The sequence below is a fragment of the Pelodiscus sinensis genome, chromosome 10 (assembly GCF_052426305.1).
Source record: "Pelodiscus sinensis isolate ZL-2025 chromosome 10, ASM5242630v1, whole genome shotgun sequence".
Classification (NCBI taxonomy): domain Eukaryota; kingdom Metazoa; phylum Chordata; order Testudines; family Trionychidae; genus Pelodiscus; species Pelodiscus sinensis.
The window spans coordinates 47263738-47280882 of record NC_143061.1 but is presented as its reverse complement, the minus strand read 5'-3'; the positions used below and the strand labels follow the sequence as shown (position 1 = coordinate 47280882).

The window sequence follows — 17145 nt, the reverse complement described above, 5'->3', positions numbered from 1 at the left end:
TCCCATTGAATGACATATCAGCATGTTTAACACTTTCACATTTGTCCCCCCTGTCTTTCTATGTTCATCAAATAATTTTATGTGAACATCTATATGAAAGCTGTTTAGTCCTATGGTATATTTGGCATCAGTTGTCCATGCTTCTGAGCCACATACAAGAGGGAATAAAACACATGTTTTGTAAACATAGATTTTTCACTTCAGTTTACAATTTGTTATTGTTCCAGGCTCTGTCTTGCAAAAGACCACAGTTCTTGGATGTTTTCCTGGTTCTACTAGTGAGTGCAGCTGGTGTCCATATTGCTGGTAACAGTAGAGCCGAGGTGGTAAAATTGGTCAGTAACATCCTGATGAATACTATCTAAGGTGTCACCTGTTTCTGAAGAGCCTTGGTGCATGATGCTTCAAGCTTATTGATAACCCAAAGATTTTTCATGAATCACAGAACATAGTAATAAGATGTTGAAGGGCATGAACACCACAAACAACAGGTCCCTCATGAGGATCTCCTTCAACTTCATCTTAGTTCTGAACCTTGCAATGTTAAACAAACCTCTGTCATGGTTAGTGCTAAGATGGACACCCTCTTGAATGTCACAGAATGTATGCGGAAGCAGGAAAGAGAAATATTAAACCATGTAGACCCTAGTATACTGCCCTGCTTCACTCCTTTATTGATGTTAAATGAATCAGACTTTTTGTTTTCTTACATTACAATTGTCTTCATTCCATAGTGTAAGGATTCCATTGCGTAAGTTTCTTCAGAACAAAGTAAAGCCCCAACTAACTAACCACATCAAAGGCTTTTGTTAAATCTATAAAAGTCATGGACTTCTCTCTGCACTTTTCCTACAGCTGTCTTACAGAGAACCATGTCTATTTTGTACCTTCCCAAAGCAGAAGCCATACAAGCTCTCACAATAGATTCTCTCAGCTAAAATTTTAAGTCTGGGTAAAAATATACGTCTTAAGATTTTTCCCATGATATTAAGAAGAAATATACCCCTGTGGTTATTACAATCATTCTGTTTCTTCTATTATGATAGAGTTGGATGAAAAGAGCAACCTTAGCATCTTGCAGAACAGTTTCTTCCTTCCAATAGTGCAGCAATGCCTTGTGCAATCGTTTCAGCAAGTCTTTATTTGCTCATTTATAGATTTTAGCAGGTAAATTCAGCTACTAAAGCTTTGTGGTTGGGAATCTTTTTGATGCTTTGTTCAAGTTCCTCTAGAGTAGGTTTGGCATCCTGCAAAGTCATAACTTCAAACCCAGGAAATTCAGCTAACACAGATTAGTCTACTATAGTACTTGAGTATACCATTCCATAGTGCTCAAACCATCTCAATCCAGTTGTTTCCCTTTATTATCTATGCTAGTGCCATCCAGATCTTTCAGTGAAGCTGTCTTCTTCATTATAGGCCTTTCTATTGTCCTCATATAGCCACCTATTCTCACGTTCATTGGCTGCTTGTTGGATGCTGTAGCAGTGATCCAACCAAAATACTTAAACACATTCCCGGAATTATTTAAACAATCTTATGAGTCTCTCTTAATTTGCTGAGCGAATCAGCAGTGGGAGTAGACTTGTAGGTAATCAAGGCAGATATTTTCCTCTCAATGAGGGGCAGGAGGATTGCCAAACGGTCTACAAGCTAGTCAGCTTCTTTTTTTTTTATACTCTTCCCAGTGCTCTTGAGCGCCACATTGTACATACTTGTCTTCAGGAATTTCCATGCATCTGAAGAAGATTCAGTAGAAACTCTATTGCAAAACCTCTCTTTGGAACACTCAAACACATAGCAATATAACTTACTATTTTCACCTTGACTTAGTTTAAGAGGTGTGACCCCTATTAAAAGGTGCTGTTTAGCCAGAGGTATATATACTGTGAGGTAAGGTAGTAGCTTGTGTAGTGCTCCTCTCCACCTGGTTACCTTCTTTAAAGCCAATCTGCCTACAGGTTTTGGTGGACAGATCTGGGTTCTTCTGGATCCCACCACCCACTCAGCAGGGTGTATCTTCTTTATTTTTTCCTATGAATTTATTTGGCAGTGCTTCCACCCCCCTCACTCCTTCCTGGCAGGGTCACCAGGACAGCTTGGAAGGAAAATTCTAACCACAGGGTAATCCCCATGTACTTGCCAGATAGTTGGAGACTTCAAAAAATAACACAAACACATACAATATATTCAACACAATAATTAAATTAAACAGGAGACAATTATAACATAACAGGGTAAAACACTAATTTTAGGTTCACTGGTGCCCACGCTGCTAATACCTGTGACTTTCCCCAGTCACGTGACTTGATGTGCCAAATGTAAGTGTCCCGTTGGTACGCGTACTTTGTTGGGGCCCTTGATGACTTGTGACCACAAAATTCTTCTCTGCAGTGGTTTAGCACCGAGGCTGACTGGGTCCAGTACAGCCCAAAGGACTCACAAGCGGGAGAAGGTGGTAAATCCCTCTACAGGTTTAATATGCAGCAGGATATAAAATCCCCAAACCCTTACTTCCTGGTTTGAGGACACAGTTCAGGGAGTAGGGGGTCCCCAAAAACAAATTCCCTGACTAACTAAAAGATGGTGCACTCACAAACTCTATGAATGATCCTCCGGCTCAGAGATGACTCTGGACTCCACAGACACTGCAGAGGGGCTGATCTCTGCTAGCAGGCATTCTATTCAGGCAGGAATCAGGCTGCTTCGGTCCCAGAATTTCCCCTCACCACAAAGGGGTGCAGGGCTCAAGGTGCAGATTACGCAACTGTACTAAAATCCAAACTGTAATCTCCTAGCCCAGCACCCAGACACACACACAACAGGCTGCAGTCCTGAATTAGCAGACAGAGCAGAGCTGACCACGTGGTGACTGGTCTCACCTAAGGAGCTGGAGGGCTAACTCAACCTGGCTGGGGAAGTTTCCCAGCAAACACTACAAACTGGGAATCATCAGTAGAGAAGGAAAACCCTGCTGAGGGATCTTGGTAGAGGAAGGGCCGGGTTAAGGAAGTGCGGGGCCCAATTCGAACCACTTTGACGGGGCTCCCCCACTCCACCCGCAACCAGGATTTTTTGTTGAGCAAAAAAAAAAACCACGCACCCACACAACAAACCACAACCACAAACAAATATCACATCAGAAGTAGATCTGATCAAAATGTAGTTGAACATTTTCACAAAAAAATGCCATCCTTTATTATGCAAAATTTTACACAAAATTAAATCAGTTGCCTTAAGTGTAGGTCAAATATTTTCAATTGCAAACTATCCAATTTTTTCAATAAAGTTAAAAGTTTGATTTTTAAAAAGTTACCAAAAGGCGATGCAGTTTTCTGTTACATTGATTTACTTTTTATATAGCAAAAATTGAGTCTTTGTTAAGAAAGTGTCAGTTCTGTGGTCAAATTCCAGGCCTTAGTGATTTCAGCACCAATGACTTCACTAGGTAATATGGTACCTCACCACCATTGCCTCCTTTGCACTGCTCTTCAATGCATATTGCCTGCATGTTGAGTCCAAGATCAGTCTAGACAAGATTTTATCAATGATTTTTGCTCAAGCGATCACTGACACAAGACAAGGACTCTCAATTGATTCTAGTCAGCTCTGCCTTTAAACACTGGGGCTACGTCTACACTGGCCCCTTCTCCGGAAGGGGCATGCTAATTTCTAACTTTGGAATAGGGAAATCACGGGGGATTTAAATATCCCCTGCGGGATTTAAATAAACATGGCCGCCGCTTTTTTCCGGCTTGGGGAAAAGCTGGAAAAGAGCGTCCAGACCGGCGCAACCAGACTGGCGCGATCCTCCGGAATAAAACCCTTTTCCGGAGGATCTCTTATTCCTACTTGAAAGTTAAAAGCCCTTTTCTGGAGGATTGCACCAGTCTGGATGCTCTTTTCCGGCTTTTCCCCAAGCCAGAAAAAAAGCGGCGGCCATGTTTATTTAAATCCCGCCGGGGATATTTAAATCCCCCGTGGATTTCCCTATTCCAAAGTTAGAAATTAGCATGGCTCTTCCGGAGAAGGGGCCAGTGTAGACGTAGCCTGGATGTAAAGTGTCAGATATAATTGAGGACTCCCAAATAGACTCTACGCCACCAGAAATAAAGCATGTTTCCATCTTTTGTGACTTTCAGTTAGATGTGACTCACTATCCTCTGGCTTAGTGTTCAAGTCATGATAGACCCTAAGCCAGGTCATATTGAGTTCAAGTCTTTTAATCATACAATATGGATAACAACATTTCATTCTCCCAGCTCCAAGTCTGAAGTGAATTTCAACCCAAAAGAGCCAAAATTGATCACCTTGACACAGCAAGTGTGTCTACTGATCTCTGTGGCAAAGTAAGTTATCTATATAAATAAGGTCTGCTCCTGAAGCCTTTTCCTATAGTTAATTAACAGATGGCAGTAGATGGCTCATTCAGACCACTGGCTGATAATAGTTAGTCACCCTGACCAATCATTAATCATAGTCATGGACTCACCCTACTCTCCATTGTCTCTATGATTCTCTGATGACCTGTGACAAAAAAGGAGGGTGGAAAGGGAAACTGAAGGGAGAGACCTCTCTAAATTCACCAATCAAAGAGCAGTATTGCCAAACCAAAAATCACAAGGAACGCCTACACAAAGTTATGAGAATGGTCTACAAATCATAAAATATTTTAAAAATAAAACATGTTGGATTTTATTGGCCTTTTGTTTGAGTATTTAGGGTTCATGTTTTAAAGCTTTCCTCCTTAGCTGTAAGGTCCAGAATTATAGAGAACTTTTTTAAAATAAAAACTGAGATTCCTACATAATCAACTGACTCCAGGCCTTCAGAAAAACACCAAATGTTTTGTGACTCATGGTAAAACAATGGAGGAATTCTTATGAGCCCATGCTTTGCCCACAGTATAAATAAAAAAACAACAACAACAATATCGTCTCCACTAAACATCCTAATGAGATGCTGCAAATGGTGAACTGAATTCAACAGCTCCTGATATGAACACGTATCAACCTAGTTTTTCATATTTGAGATGAGTTACCAGGAATCATATATGATAATATGAAACCTTTCCACTCTCAAGTCAGCATATTCACAAAGCACCTATAATTTTGATCCATTTTATATTATTTTTCTCCTGGGGCAACTGATCCCTCTGGCCCCCTCACTACGCCACTGCCCACCGCCCTCCTGCAGCTCTCTCATCTTATGCATGTGCAAGATCTATGAGAGCTGTCCCATGAATCTGCAGTTACTGTCTGTGGCGCCTGCTTCTGTGTGGTGTCTCAATGCTGCCACATTCACCTCCAAAGAGGGGGCTTCCCAAAGCAGGCCCTTGCTGCTGACCCCCAAGGCATCCACAGGTCCAGTCTCCTTTCAATGGTCCCACTTCCCAGGGCTCATTGACCTTGGATCTGGATTCCATCCCCTCTCCAACCCCCTTCAGAACTACTGTGCCCTCCTGGCTTAGGAAAAGAATAAACAGGAGGACTGGAAATTAACCCACCCAGTCTCACATCCCCTAGGCAGGGAATGAGCCTACATTAGGCCCCAGCTGGAGTATCATGTCCAGTTCTGGGTGCCAAATTTCAGGAAATATGGAGAAACTAGAGAAAGTCCAGAGAAGATCAACACAAATGATGAAAGGTCTAGAGAACATGAGATATGAGGCAAGGCTGAAGAAATTGGAAAAGAGAAGACTGAAAAGGGACATGAGAGCAGCTTTCAAGTATCTAAAAGAGTATCATAAGGAAGAGGATGAAAAATTGTTCTGCTTGGCCTCTGAGGTTAGGATGAGAAGCAATGGGCTTAAATTGCAGCAAGGGAGGTTTAGGTTGGACATTAGGAAAAAATTCCTGCCTGTCAGGGTGGTTAAACACTGGAATAAATTGCCTAGAGAGATTGTGGAATCTCCATCACTGGAGATATTTAAGACCACGTTAGACAGACACCTGTCAGGGATGAGCTAGGGCAACTCAACTTTGGAAGCCCCAGGGGCCACACTGATACTTACAGAACATGCTGAGGGCCTCAACTTAAGTGTGGTTGCATACGCAAGCAAATATATACAGATAGCTTCTCTCCCACTGACAGGCATGAATACAAAGATTAAGGGAAGACTACACAACACACAGGCCCCATTTAAGTCCGTTCTGCTGATATTAATAAAATGCAATATTTACCCGATTTCTACCCATGTGACAGCACTTTCCGTGAGCAATGACAGTCCAAGAATTTAACTACTAAATCACATCAACAGAAGATCATTACACTGAGTACTTTTTTGTTTTGGCTCGCACTCACCGGCCACGTGTTGATCCCCACATAAACCCAAACTGCACCGCGGGTCGCAAACAAACTGGCCATGGGCAGCATACCATGTTATTAATAAATATTTTATAAGCCTTTATCTTTTCTCTCTGCTGCCATGTCTCCTCTCCTTGTTCCATCATCTCCCCTGGTGCTTGCTGCCCCCGAACTCCTCACCCTCCTCTGCTGTCCTGACTCCTGACCTTCTCACTGCCCTTAGCCCTTCTCTCCCACCTGTGCCCACTCCTCCAGTAGCCCCACTCTGAACATGTGAGCTACCCCTTCTCATTCCCTCTTCTAACACCTCCCTCTACATACCTGCCCTGCCTCTCTCCTCTGGTGCTGGTCCCTCCCCTGCAGGTGTCTGCCCTTCTGCTTCACCCCCAGAATCCCCTGGCACCTGCACCTTCCCTTAGCCCTGCACCCCCCTTCCCTCACTGCCCCTGCCCCCTTTGCCCTCTTTTTCCCTGATACCCATCCCCTCACCACCCTCTGCCCTCAGTTCCCTTCCTGCCCTTCTGTGCCCTCACACATGCCTTGCTCCATCCCCACCTTTCTCATGCCCACCCCTTCTTTCAAGCCCCTCTAGCCCCCAATGCCCTTCCCCTCTCCTCTCCTCTCCCAGCATCACCCTGTCCCCCCTCCCACTGATACCTCCCCTCCTGCCCCTTAGCCCCCTGGCATTTGTCTCTCCTGCACCCGTCTCTTGGTGCCTTCCCGTCCCCCCGCCCAAGCCCCCTCTCCTTCCACCCCTCCCCCTCCACCCAAGCCTTCCCCCCCCCTCCTAAGCCTAAGCCCCTTACCTTCCCCTCGTCCCGCCGCCGCTGCACAAGCCCGTTCCCTGCATTCTGCCTTTCATGTTGCGGTTGCGGTTGCTGGGCCGGGGTCTGCACTCAGGCCCCAGAGGCCGAAGCCGGAGCCAGCGAGGCCCTGCAACATGGCCTCCCAGGACTTTTAAGTTCCGGGACTGTGACATCACATCATGGCCCGGGCGTCCTCCCCGCCCATGTGCAACGCCGCACATGGGCAGCAGCAGGCGGCTAGGAGGAGCCGCGCATGGCAGGGACTGAGGGGGATGCTCTGGGGGCGGGGTGGGAGGATGCGTGGGGGGGCCAGCAGGAGATTCCGGGGCCCGCTCTGGGCAGAGTCGGGGAGAGAACCAGCTCCACATACTGGTGGAGCAAGGCCCCCGGCTCTGTGACTCGCCAGCCAGCACTTCCGGGTCCAGGGGCGCGGGGCCCCCTTAGGCGCGGGGCCCGATTCGACCAATCAGCCTAAGGCCGGCCCTGCCTAGAGGCCAGTTCTCAGGGGGACTCTGTATGTAGGCCTGGGGTTTACCAGCTTCCCACACAGCCAGCCCTCCCCTTGCCCTAGCTCGCTCCAGACTGACTCATAAAAAACAATGGCCTCTCCCCTTTCCTGAACTCCCTGGGAGGCGCATCTCACTCCCTATTTGTTGCCGGGCAGACTCTGAGTTTGCCTTGGCTCCTCCTCCCTGCCAGACAGAACCCCAGGAATCTAGGTAATCTCCTTGGGGGTTACACTTGTTTTTTTCTGGTCATAGGGAAATACCAAGGAAGAGGAAGCGGGGTGGTCTGCATCTGCCAGCCAAGGCTTAGGTTGTGGTGAGATAGAAAGGAAAAGAATCAGTACAGAGGATGTGTGCTGGTTACAGACATGAGTAAGTCTGGGGAAGCCTGTCATGGTGGATGAGCTGACTCATGTCCTGCTCCTAGCTCTGTGGAGCCTGAGAAGGGAGGAGCTGAGAGAAAACAAAGCAGAGAGTGTTATCACCCCAGGACAAGCCAAAGAAGACAGGGCATCCAAAAACAAAACAGCGGTTTACGGGCAAAAGAGGGGAAAGAACTCCGAACTGGGGAAAGGAACTCAAATGCAAATGGGCACAGATTCATTGATCAGCACAGCGAGGCTATGTCTAGACTGCAAGCCTCTTTCGAAAGAGAGCATCTAGACTGCACGCGGAACTTTCGAAAAAGCAAGCCGCTTTTTTGAAAGAAAGCACCCAGTGAGTCTGGATGCTCTCTTTTGAAGAAGCCCTATTTACATTCAAGAACGCCTTCTTTCGAAAGAGCACTTTTGAAAGAAGGCGTTCTTCCTCGTGAAATGAGGTTTACCACCGTCGAAAGAAAAGCTGCGTTCTTTCGATTTAATTTTGAAAGAACGCGGCTGCAGTCTAGACGCAGGTGAGGTTTTTTCGAAAAAAGGCTACTTTTTTCGAAAAAACCCCTGAGTCTGGACCCAGCCCAAGGGATTTCACTGGTGCACAAGAGGACCCATTTGGGGATCATAAAGCAACAAGGCACAGACAGCACCAGAGGACTGGGCGTTCCATGGAAAGGAACACTGAACTGAGATGGTCCTACTGCCTGCCAGACCATACTAGAACGAGGATGGAAAGCAAAAACAGACCAAGAGTTATCCCTGGGAAACACAGCAAGGGGGAAAGGTTCACTCAGGGTACGTCTACACTACAGCACTAATTCGAACTAACTTAGTTCGAATTAGTTAATTCAAACTAACGCGTCTAGAACTAAAAACTAGTTCGAATTAGCGTTTTGCTAATTCGAACTAGCATGTCCACATTAAGTGGACCCTGAACCAGGCTTAAGGATGGCTGGAAGCAGTGCCGGCAAGGCATCAGAGGAGGACTTAGAGCGTGGAGATGATGTCTCAGGCTAGCCGAGGGCTGCGCTTAAAGGGTCCCGACCCCCACCCCGGACAGACAGTTCTCAGGGGTGCCCTGCTTTCAAACCAGTCCTGGCTTGGAGTGCCCAGAGTGCCCACACTGGGCACATCACAGCACTCGGCCATCAGCCCGGCTGCACTTGCCGCAGGCTGCCATCTGGGGAGAGGGGGCAATTGGGGGGCTGCAGGAGAGCTTCCACCCCCAGAAGCCCGCAGAGCCAGCCCTGTCCTCCCCATCGGGGGTGCGTACTCCATTCCTCCCTCACCTCCTTCCACTTACCCCTCCCTAGCCCCTTTTCTTGATGTACAAAATAAAGGACAATTGTGTTCAAAAATGGAATCTGTCTTTATTGAACAAAACTGGGGGAGACTGGGAAAAGGAGGTGGGAGAGGGGAAGAGAGAGGCTGGGAGAGGGGAGGGCAAACTACAATGATCAGAGGTTGGGAACAGGTCCCATATAAACAGAGGCTAAAGAGACTGGGACTTTTCAGCTTAGAAAAGAGGAGACGGAGGGGGGCAGGATAGAGGTCTCTAAAAGCAGGAGTTGGGTGGAGAGGGTGCATACAGAAAAGTTCTTCATAAGTTCCCATAAAGAAGGACTAGAGGACACCAAAGGAAAGGAATGGGTAGCAGGCTTCAAACTAGTAACAGAAAGTTGTTCTTCACAAAGCAAAGAGTCAACCTGTGGAACTCCTTGCTGCAGGAGGCTGTGAAGGCTACAACTAGAACAGAGTTTAAAGAGAAGTGAGATCAAGTCATGGAGGTTGGGTCCATGGAGTGCTAATAGCCAGGGGGTGGGAGTGGTGTCCCTGCCCAAGGTTTGTGGAAGGCTGGAGAGGGGTGGCACGAGACAAATGGCTTGGTCACTGTCTTCGGTCCATCCCCTCCAGGGTTCCTAGGGTTGGCCGCTGTCGGCAGACAGACTACTGGGCTAGATGGACCTTTGGTCTGACCCAGGATGGCCATTGTAAGCTCAGGGCTCAGGGTCGGGGGTCTCAGTGGACCCCCTTGATTCTCTTGCACACCTGCTCCTGGATGGCCAGGCTGGCAGCTCTCCTGCCCTAGCCAGCCACTTTCCTGTGCCTAGTGCGGACATTGTGGACGAGGTCCACGATGTCCGCTCTAGACCAGGGGGGTGCCCGCCTCTTGCGGTCCTGGGCAAACTCCCGGGAGCCGCCAGCCTGGTCCCGGGAAGAGGGGGAGCGCTGGGGGGCATCAGGTGGCTGGCTCGATCCGTGCCAGGTGCAGGGTCTGCTGGCTGGGTGCTGGCAGGCTTGCACCTGGCACGGGCACCGTAGCCAGCCCGTGCCCCTTTAAGGGGGCCGGGGCCGGGAGGGGGGGCAGACGAGTTTCCCTGGTGTTGGCCAGAGTGGCCACCAGGGAAACCTGGGGAGGGCTAGCCTCCCACTAGTTCGAATTAAGGGGCTACACACCCCTTCATTCGAACTAGCTAGTTCGAACTAGGCTTAATCCTCGTAAAATGAGGTTTTCCTAGTCCGAACTAAGCGCTCCGCTAGTTCGAATTAAGTTCGAACTAGCGGAGCGCTAGTGTAGCGCCTATGAAAGTTAGTTCGAACTAACGTCTGTTAGTTCGAACTAACTCTGTAGTGTAGACATACCCCCAGTCTGCTATTCATTCACCATATTATGGCCTGATTTTCAAATATGCTGAGCACTGTCAGCCCCACTGAAGTGAGTGTGTCATGCAGCTGCACTGCATCTTTTGATTGTGTAAATGGCTCTGTGTAGATGGAGCCCTGTGTCCACATGGAGCTTAACTGCAGAATAGTGGACTACTTAACAAACAGCTCAACACCTACTTGCTCTATTTATTTTTTTTTAAATACAGGCTGTCTAATTAGGAGCTGAGAGATTACTGTGATTCCCTCAGTTTGTTGGGGAAGGAAACATAATAAAGTAGACCACTACTTCTTTTTGAATTGGGGATCATTCTTCGAAGGTTATGGGCCTGATCTAGAGCTGATGTACACTGGCTATCTCCACTGAATTTAAGTGGAGTAGGATGGATCATCTGGTTTGCAAGGCAACTGACTAGGACTCAGGATCCCTGTGTCCTATTCCTGGCTCAGCAAATCACAACATCTATCTGATGTCACACTCCCATCTATGTATCCCATCCTTTTTTTCTTTTGTTTTCTCTTCAGCATCTGAGGAGGTGAGTTGTAGCTCATGAAAGCTCATGTCCTAGTGCCCTAATAAATGTGCTAGTCTTTAAAGTGCCACTCAACTCCTTGTTGTTCTTACCTCTACCTAGTTCTTCAGTTTCCTCTCTCTAAAGCAGGGCTAACACTTTCCTACCTCCCTAAGTGCCATGTTAATACTGAGATACACAGCTGAAAAGCTAGCTTATTTAAATTCCCAAAACGTCATATCACCACAAAGCATTATAATTTAATTGATCCCATAATCTAGATTCCCTATAATGGTTAAGATATCTGCCTGGATAAATACATTTTGACATTACTCACTTCAATTTCATACATCAGTTCTAAAATTTAGTATTAGCTAAAACTTCTTTACACTAATACCACGTGTGAATAAATGACATATATGAAGAATAGTAATTACATCCCGGTATGTGTCAAGGTATTTATAGTTCTCCAGTTATTTCCAAAAGCAAAGACCAATGCACCTCGTCTCTCACTATATTTCCATCACACGTCAAATTAATCAGTGAAATGCAAGGATGTGCTCAGCTCAGTTAATTTTCTGATGTAAGCGCCACCAGGCAGCTTTGAACCTGGGACCTCTGAAAGTTAGTGTAGGAGCCTCTAACCGCTGAGCTAAAAGCTGGTTGGCTCCCAACGTATACTGTAGAGGTCTCTTAGGCTTCTCTGTTGCTGTGGTCTAGGTGCTATTGCATTAGTCAGTGAAACGTATTAGGTGTGTGATTTACACTGACACTTTATAATTAGTGGCATATTTATTTTATTATATGTTCTTTGGTAACTTTAGTAATAAACATCAAAAGGTTGCTCTCTGGTAAATTACCAATTCTCAAGGGCAGATCCTCAGCCATAAAAACTGGTGTGGCTCCATTGGAATTGCTCATTTACCCCAGGTCTGGATCTAGCACAGAGGCTGCAATTCTGCTAAAATGCAATTCTGAGTGCAGATAATGAGATAGAGATCACTGGGGACAGAACCAAACTGTAAATTTAAAGAACAAATTCCGTCAACTGTATTTTAGTTTATACTTCATATTACCTATATTGCCAGTAAATTTTAAAAATCTAATTTACTTTCTATCAGCCATGCTGCTTGCTTCATTATTCAGCTTGTATAATGAAAACCAACTAGCCCCAAACACCAGCATTAGCTGTTGCAAACTGCAGAAGAATGTGGTAAGTAAGTACACTGTACTTGCCAATTTCTTTCTTTTTTTTTTTTTTTTAGGACACTGTATTTGGTTTTCAGAATGCATGTAGGCTTGTACAAGAATCAAAACAGATGGGGCTGTAAATCTTACAGCCTGAACTCATCTATACAGGCACCCAGATGGAATAAAGCCAAAATCTGCTCTCGGTTCTGGATTTACACTCACTGGTGTGACCATTTCCACTAATTTCAGTGAAGTTATTCCAGGTTTATGATGCCATGGCAAAATGAAATTTAGGCAGCAATTTTAATTCTGTTGTAAGCTGGCACTGAAATTCACCTCTACATCTGCTGGGTGGGATCAGCCTCTCAGAGCCACACACAGAAAAGCCTCTCCACATAGAGACAAGCCCCCTTCTTGGCACATCCTCCTTCCCCACCCAAATCCTAAAGGTCCAAAGTCCATGGGGGAGGGGAGAAGGAGGTTGAAAACTAGACAACTTGGAAGCAGGAATGTATAGGTTAGGGAGGAACCAAAGAGTATGCACATCACAAAACTCTCTCTCCTACACCACACAGAGTATGGCTACACTGTGGAGGATTTTTTTTTGAAGAAGGTATGCAAATTGTGCTCGCATTTGCATATCTTGTTCCATTTTTTTTCCAGAAGAGGACTTTCTGATATGTGGCCCACCTACACAGGGCCAAATGTCAGAAAAAAACTCTCTTTCAGAAGCCCCCTTATTCCTCATAAAATGAGGTGTACGGGGGGCTTTTGAAAGAGGGTTTTTTTCCGACATTTGTCCCCGTGTAGACAGGCCAAATATCAGAAAATCCTCTCCGGAAAAAAAGGAAGAAGATATGCAAATGCAAGCACAATTTGCATACCTTCTTCAAAAAAAATCCCCCACAGTGTAGCCGTACCCATAGTTTAGGCACAAAAGAACCAGAATCATCTGTGAAAGATTCAGTCCAATGCCCTTGAGACTGTCACCCGATGCACTGATTATATCACTGAGCCCACCCACCTACTCTCTAGGGTGTCTCTCCATGCTGTTCTGCTCAGCCAAAAACACTGATCTCCCCCATGAAATGGTATAGAGATGGGGTCACAACCCACAGCAGAGAGTCACTGAGATCTACTCAGCTCTGGGAAGGCTCAGTTAAAGGGACTTGACACAGCACCCAAGTGCAGAGCCCCAATGGGACCAAACCCCCAGATAAATCTGTCTCACTAGGCATAAAATGTATACAGTTCATAAGTTGGTCACCCCCTTTATCAATGAAAGATATTTATCATCCCCCTGTAATAATTATTTACACTGAGTTTATTAATAAACAAAGGTAGTTTTATTAGGTATAAAAAGTTGGATTTAAGAGATTGCAAATAATAGCAGATAGATCAAAGTAAGTTACTAAGCAATGGAAAACAAAAATACACAAGCTAAGAAACATGTTACAAGCAATTTTGTACCTTAGCAATAGTTTTAATCACCTTTTCTCACAAGATAGGCAGCCTCCTAGCTTGGGCTCAATCCTTCCCCCTATTTAGTCTTAGATGTTTTCAGCAGTCAATTTAGGTGGTAATCAGGGGTCTCTTGTCATCTGGCAGTAGCTCCTAATGTTTGGTTTCATGCCTTTATACAGATTTTGCCTAAGGTGGGAATCATTTGTGTTCTGTTCAAACTTTTCTCACCTTGAGTGGAAAAGTCAGCATCCAAAATGGCTTCCAGTATCAGGTGCCTGGTCACATGTCTTTGTAGAACCAACCACAGTCCAGGCTCACAGGAGAAGCAAGACTATTCACAGCTCATTGAACCATGTATCAGGCCATTAAGTTCCTAAAGTATCACTAATGCAGAGGTGGCCATTCCGGGCAAAGAGCCAACATATCAGTGGATCCAGTGCGAAGAGCCAGGGCAAAGTTGTTGAGCAAAAAAAAAAAAGTCTGCTTTTAGAGGCTTTTTAGCCACATCAGGCTCCCGCCGGCTGACACCATCTTTATACTACATCTTTAATGGCTGTGCCGGACGGCTCCCCTGCCCTGGTGAGCACAGGGAGCTGGGAGGAGAAGGTCATTTTCGGGGGCACAGGGACGGCTTTACAAACCATGGGGGACGGCTTTACAAGGTTTGCGAGCTGCACCCGTGGGGAGGGAAGAAGAACCGCATGCGGCTCGCGAGCCATGGGTTGGCCATGGCTGCACTAACAACTCTTACTTAGCATGTCTAAATCAGTAAACAAGTTTATGCTTTGTATTTCTAGCTCCAAATACAGGAATGATACATGCACACAAGTAGAATATATACATCCAGCAGATTACAACTTTTAAAATGATATGTTACATGGGATATTTTGCATCAAGCATATTCAAGTTAAGCATATTTATATTCAAAAGCATATTTCCATAAAGAATATGGGAGTCCAAGGTCATGCCATGGCAGAGACAACTTGGTAACAAAGCTCCATTGCAGCTGCACTGACAGGTGGCTGGAAGGCTGAGGCCCACATGGAAGCATGGGGCCTATGCACAGATGAGGCTGGCCTGGCTCAAATCCCTGAAAATTCATGGATTTAACAGAAGCCCCCTGCCTAATCCAATGAGGAAGGAATAATTTAAAAACAAGAATAGTCTAGCAGCACCTTAAAGGCAAACAAAACGTGTAGATGGGAGGAAGGAATGTGTGTACAAAATTCTTTCCTCCCCTACAGAATAGAGGAGTGACTCCACATCATGGAAATTCCCTTCCTCCCCGCATGCAGCCCCATTCCATGGACTATCCATCCCAATAACAACAGGCCCTAAAGACCTGGAGCAAACAGGCTCCCATAAGAAATGTCCTGAAGTCACCCAGTTTTTACTCTGCCAAAGCTCCCACTGTAAGGCTATGTCTAGACTACACTGATCTATCGGAAAAAGGTGCAATTTGCACTCCGGAATTTGCGCACCTTTGTCCGATAGTTTTTTAGAAGAGGCTTTTCCAAAATTTGGCCCGTGTATACTGGACCAAATTTTGGAAAAGCCACCTCTTTCAGAAGAGCCCTTCTTCCTCGTGGGAGGAGGAAGACAGGGCTTCCGAAAGAGCGCGTCTTCTCTTCTGCAAAAAAAAGGAGAAGAGCAGACATGTTCCCTGGTCATGGTGGTATCCCGGAAAAATCCCGTAATGTAGACATAGCCCAGGAGTTTGTCAAATTAAAGGTTTAGTCAATAATGCACAATGACATCAGGAATGGCTTGAAAGAAATATTGTCAGACTTCAACTGGAATCTCTACAGGGACCAGTTATTCCCTCAAACACATCTACACAAGACAGTGCTTTTTTTGTGATGGTACTGCCCGGTACGTAGTACCGGCACCTCCAGATGCAGTGCCAACACCTCCCGTCAGAGCTCAACAACTTTTCCCCTGGAGTACTGGCACCTTTTTTTTTTAACAAAAAAAGCACTGTACACAACTATGAGGAAAGCCGCACCACTGTAGGCCTAAGCAGACTAAGCAATTCCTTAGGCACCAAAGCAGCTCAAGACAGCCCCTATTTGCTTTTGATTATGTGTTGTATGTATGTGGGGGGCGGGAGGGGAGGTAGGTAGGTGAAGAGGGATTTGCAGTGAACTTGAGAACAGCACATCAGCCTCTGGAGCACAGGGTGGTGGGCTTGATTCCACTCAGGCAGCAGCTGGGCAGCCAACACCGATTCTCCAGGGAGGAACCTGGCTCCTGCATGATGAAAGCAGGATAAGGGGACCCTCTGGATAAGGGGATCCTCTAAAGGTAGGGAGATGGAGCAGCTTAGGGGATGGGGGCATTGCCTAAGGAATGCAGGGTGGTAGGCTCAAGTCCCACCCATCCGGGGAGCAGCTGGACAGCCAACACAAGCTGCCCCAGGGATGGAGCCAGCTCTGGTTTAGAAAAGCAGGATAAGGGACCCTTGAGGTGGGTTCAGGAGTGGCTTCAGGGATACAGCATTTGCCTGGGGAGCACAGGGTTGGGGGCCTAAATCCTGCCTACCCTGGGAGAGAGTGGACAACCAACACAGGATGAGAGATCTGCTGACGGTAGGGTGGGTTCTTGAATGGCTTAGGGCATTTACCTGGGGAGGGCAGAGCTGTGGGCTTGAGACCCATCCTGAGGCTATGTCTATAGTGGCAGCATCTTGAGCAAAAGTTCTTGCACAAGAACACGTCCACACAGCCATGTGTTTTTGCACAAGAGCATTCATGGCAGTGTGGACGCTTTCTTGCGCAAGAAACCCCTGCCGCAGATCCACACTGCCCTCTTGTGCAAGAGAGCTTACACTTGTTAGAAAAGAGTGTAGCTCTTGCGCAAGAAGCCCTCTCTTACCACGCTTTACGGTAAATCTTCTTGCGCAAGAGCAGGCGGGCAGTGTGGATGCTCTGTGGAAGAATGGCCGTTCTTGCGCAAGAACCCGCCAGTGTAGACATAGCCTGGGAGTGGACAAACAGCTTCTCAAGGGATGCAGCAGTGGAGTAAAGGAAGGCTTGCTCCTGCCCTGGCCCTGCACCACTCCTGAAAGCAGCTGACATGCACAGCAGTGGCTCCATGTGCTGCCCCTCATCCACAGACACCCACCCCACGGCCTCCACTGGCCATGGTTGTCCACTATAGATCAATGGGAGCTGCAAGAGTGGTGTCCACAGGCAAGGACAGCATGTAGAGACCCCCTGCTCTGACTTTCTCAGGGGCTGCAGAGACATGCCAATCACCTCCAGGAGCAGCAATTACCACAGGGATAATTATTCCAGACACAACAGGTTCAGCAGTTTAGAAG

The 17145-nt window shown here is 46.5% G+C and overlaps 1 protein-coding gene across 4 annotated transcripts in view; it reads right to left on the bottom strand.

The window, feature by feature from the left end:
• The window catches only part of LOC102447587 (glypican-5-like), a 749086-nt gene that overhangs the window by 481400 nt on the left and 250541 nt on the right, over positions 1 to 17145 (bottom strand). The window lies entirely within an intron of this gene.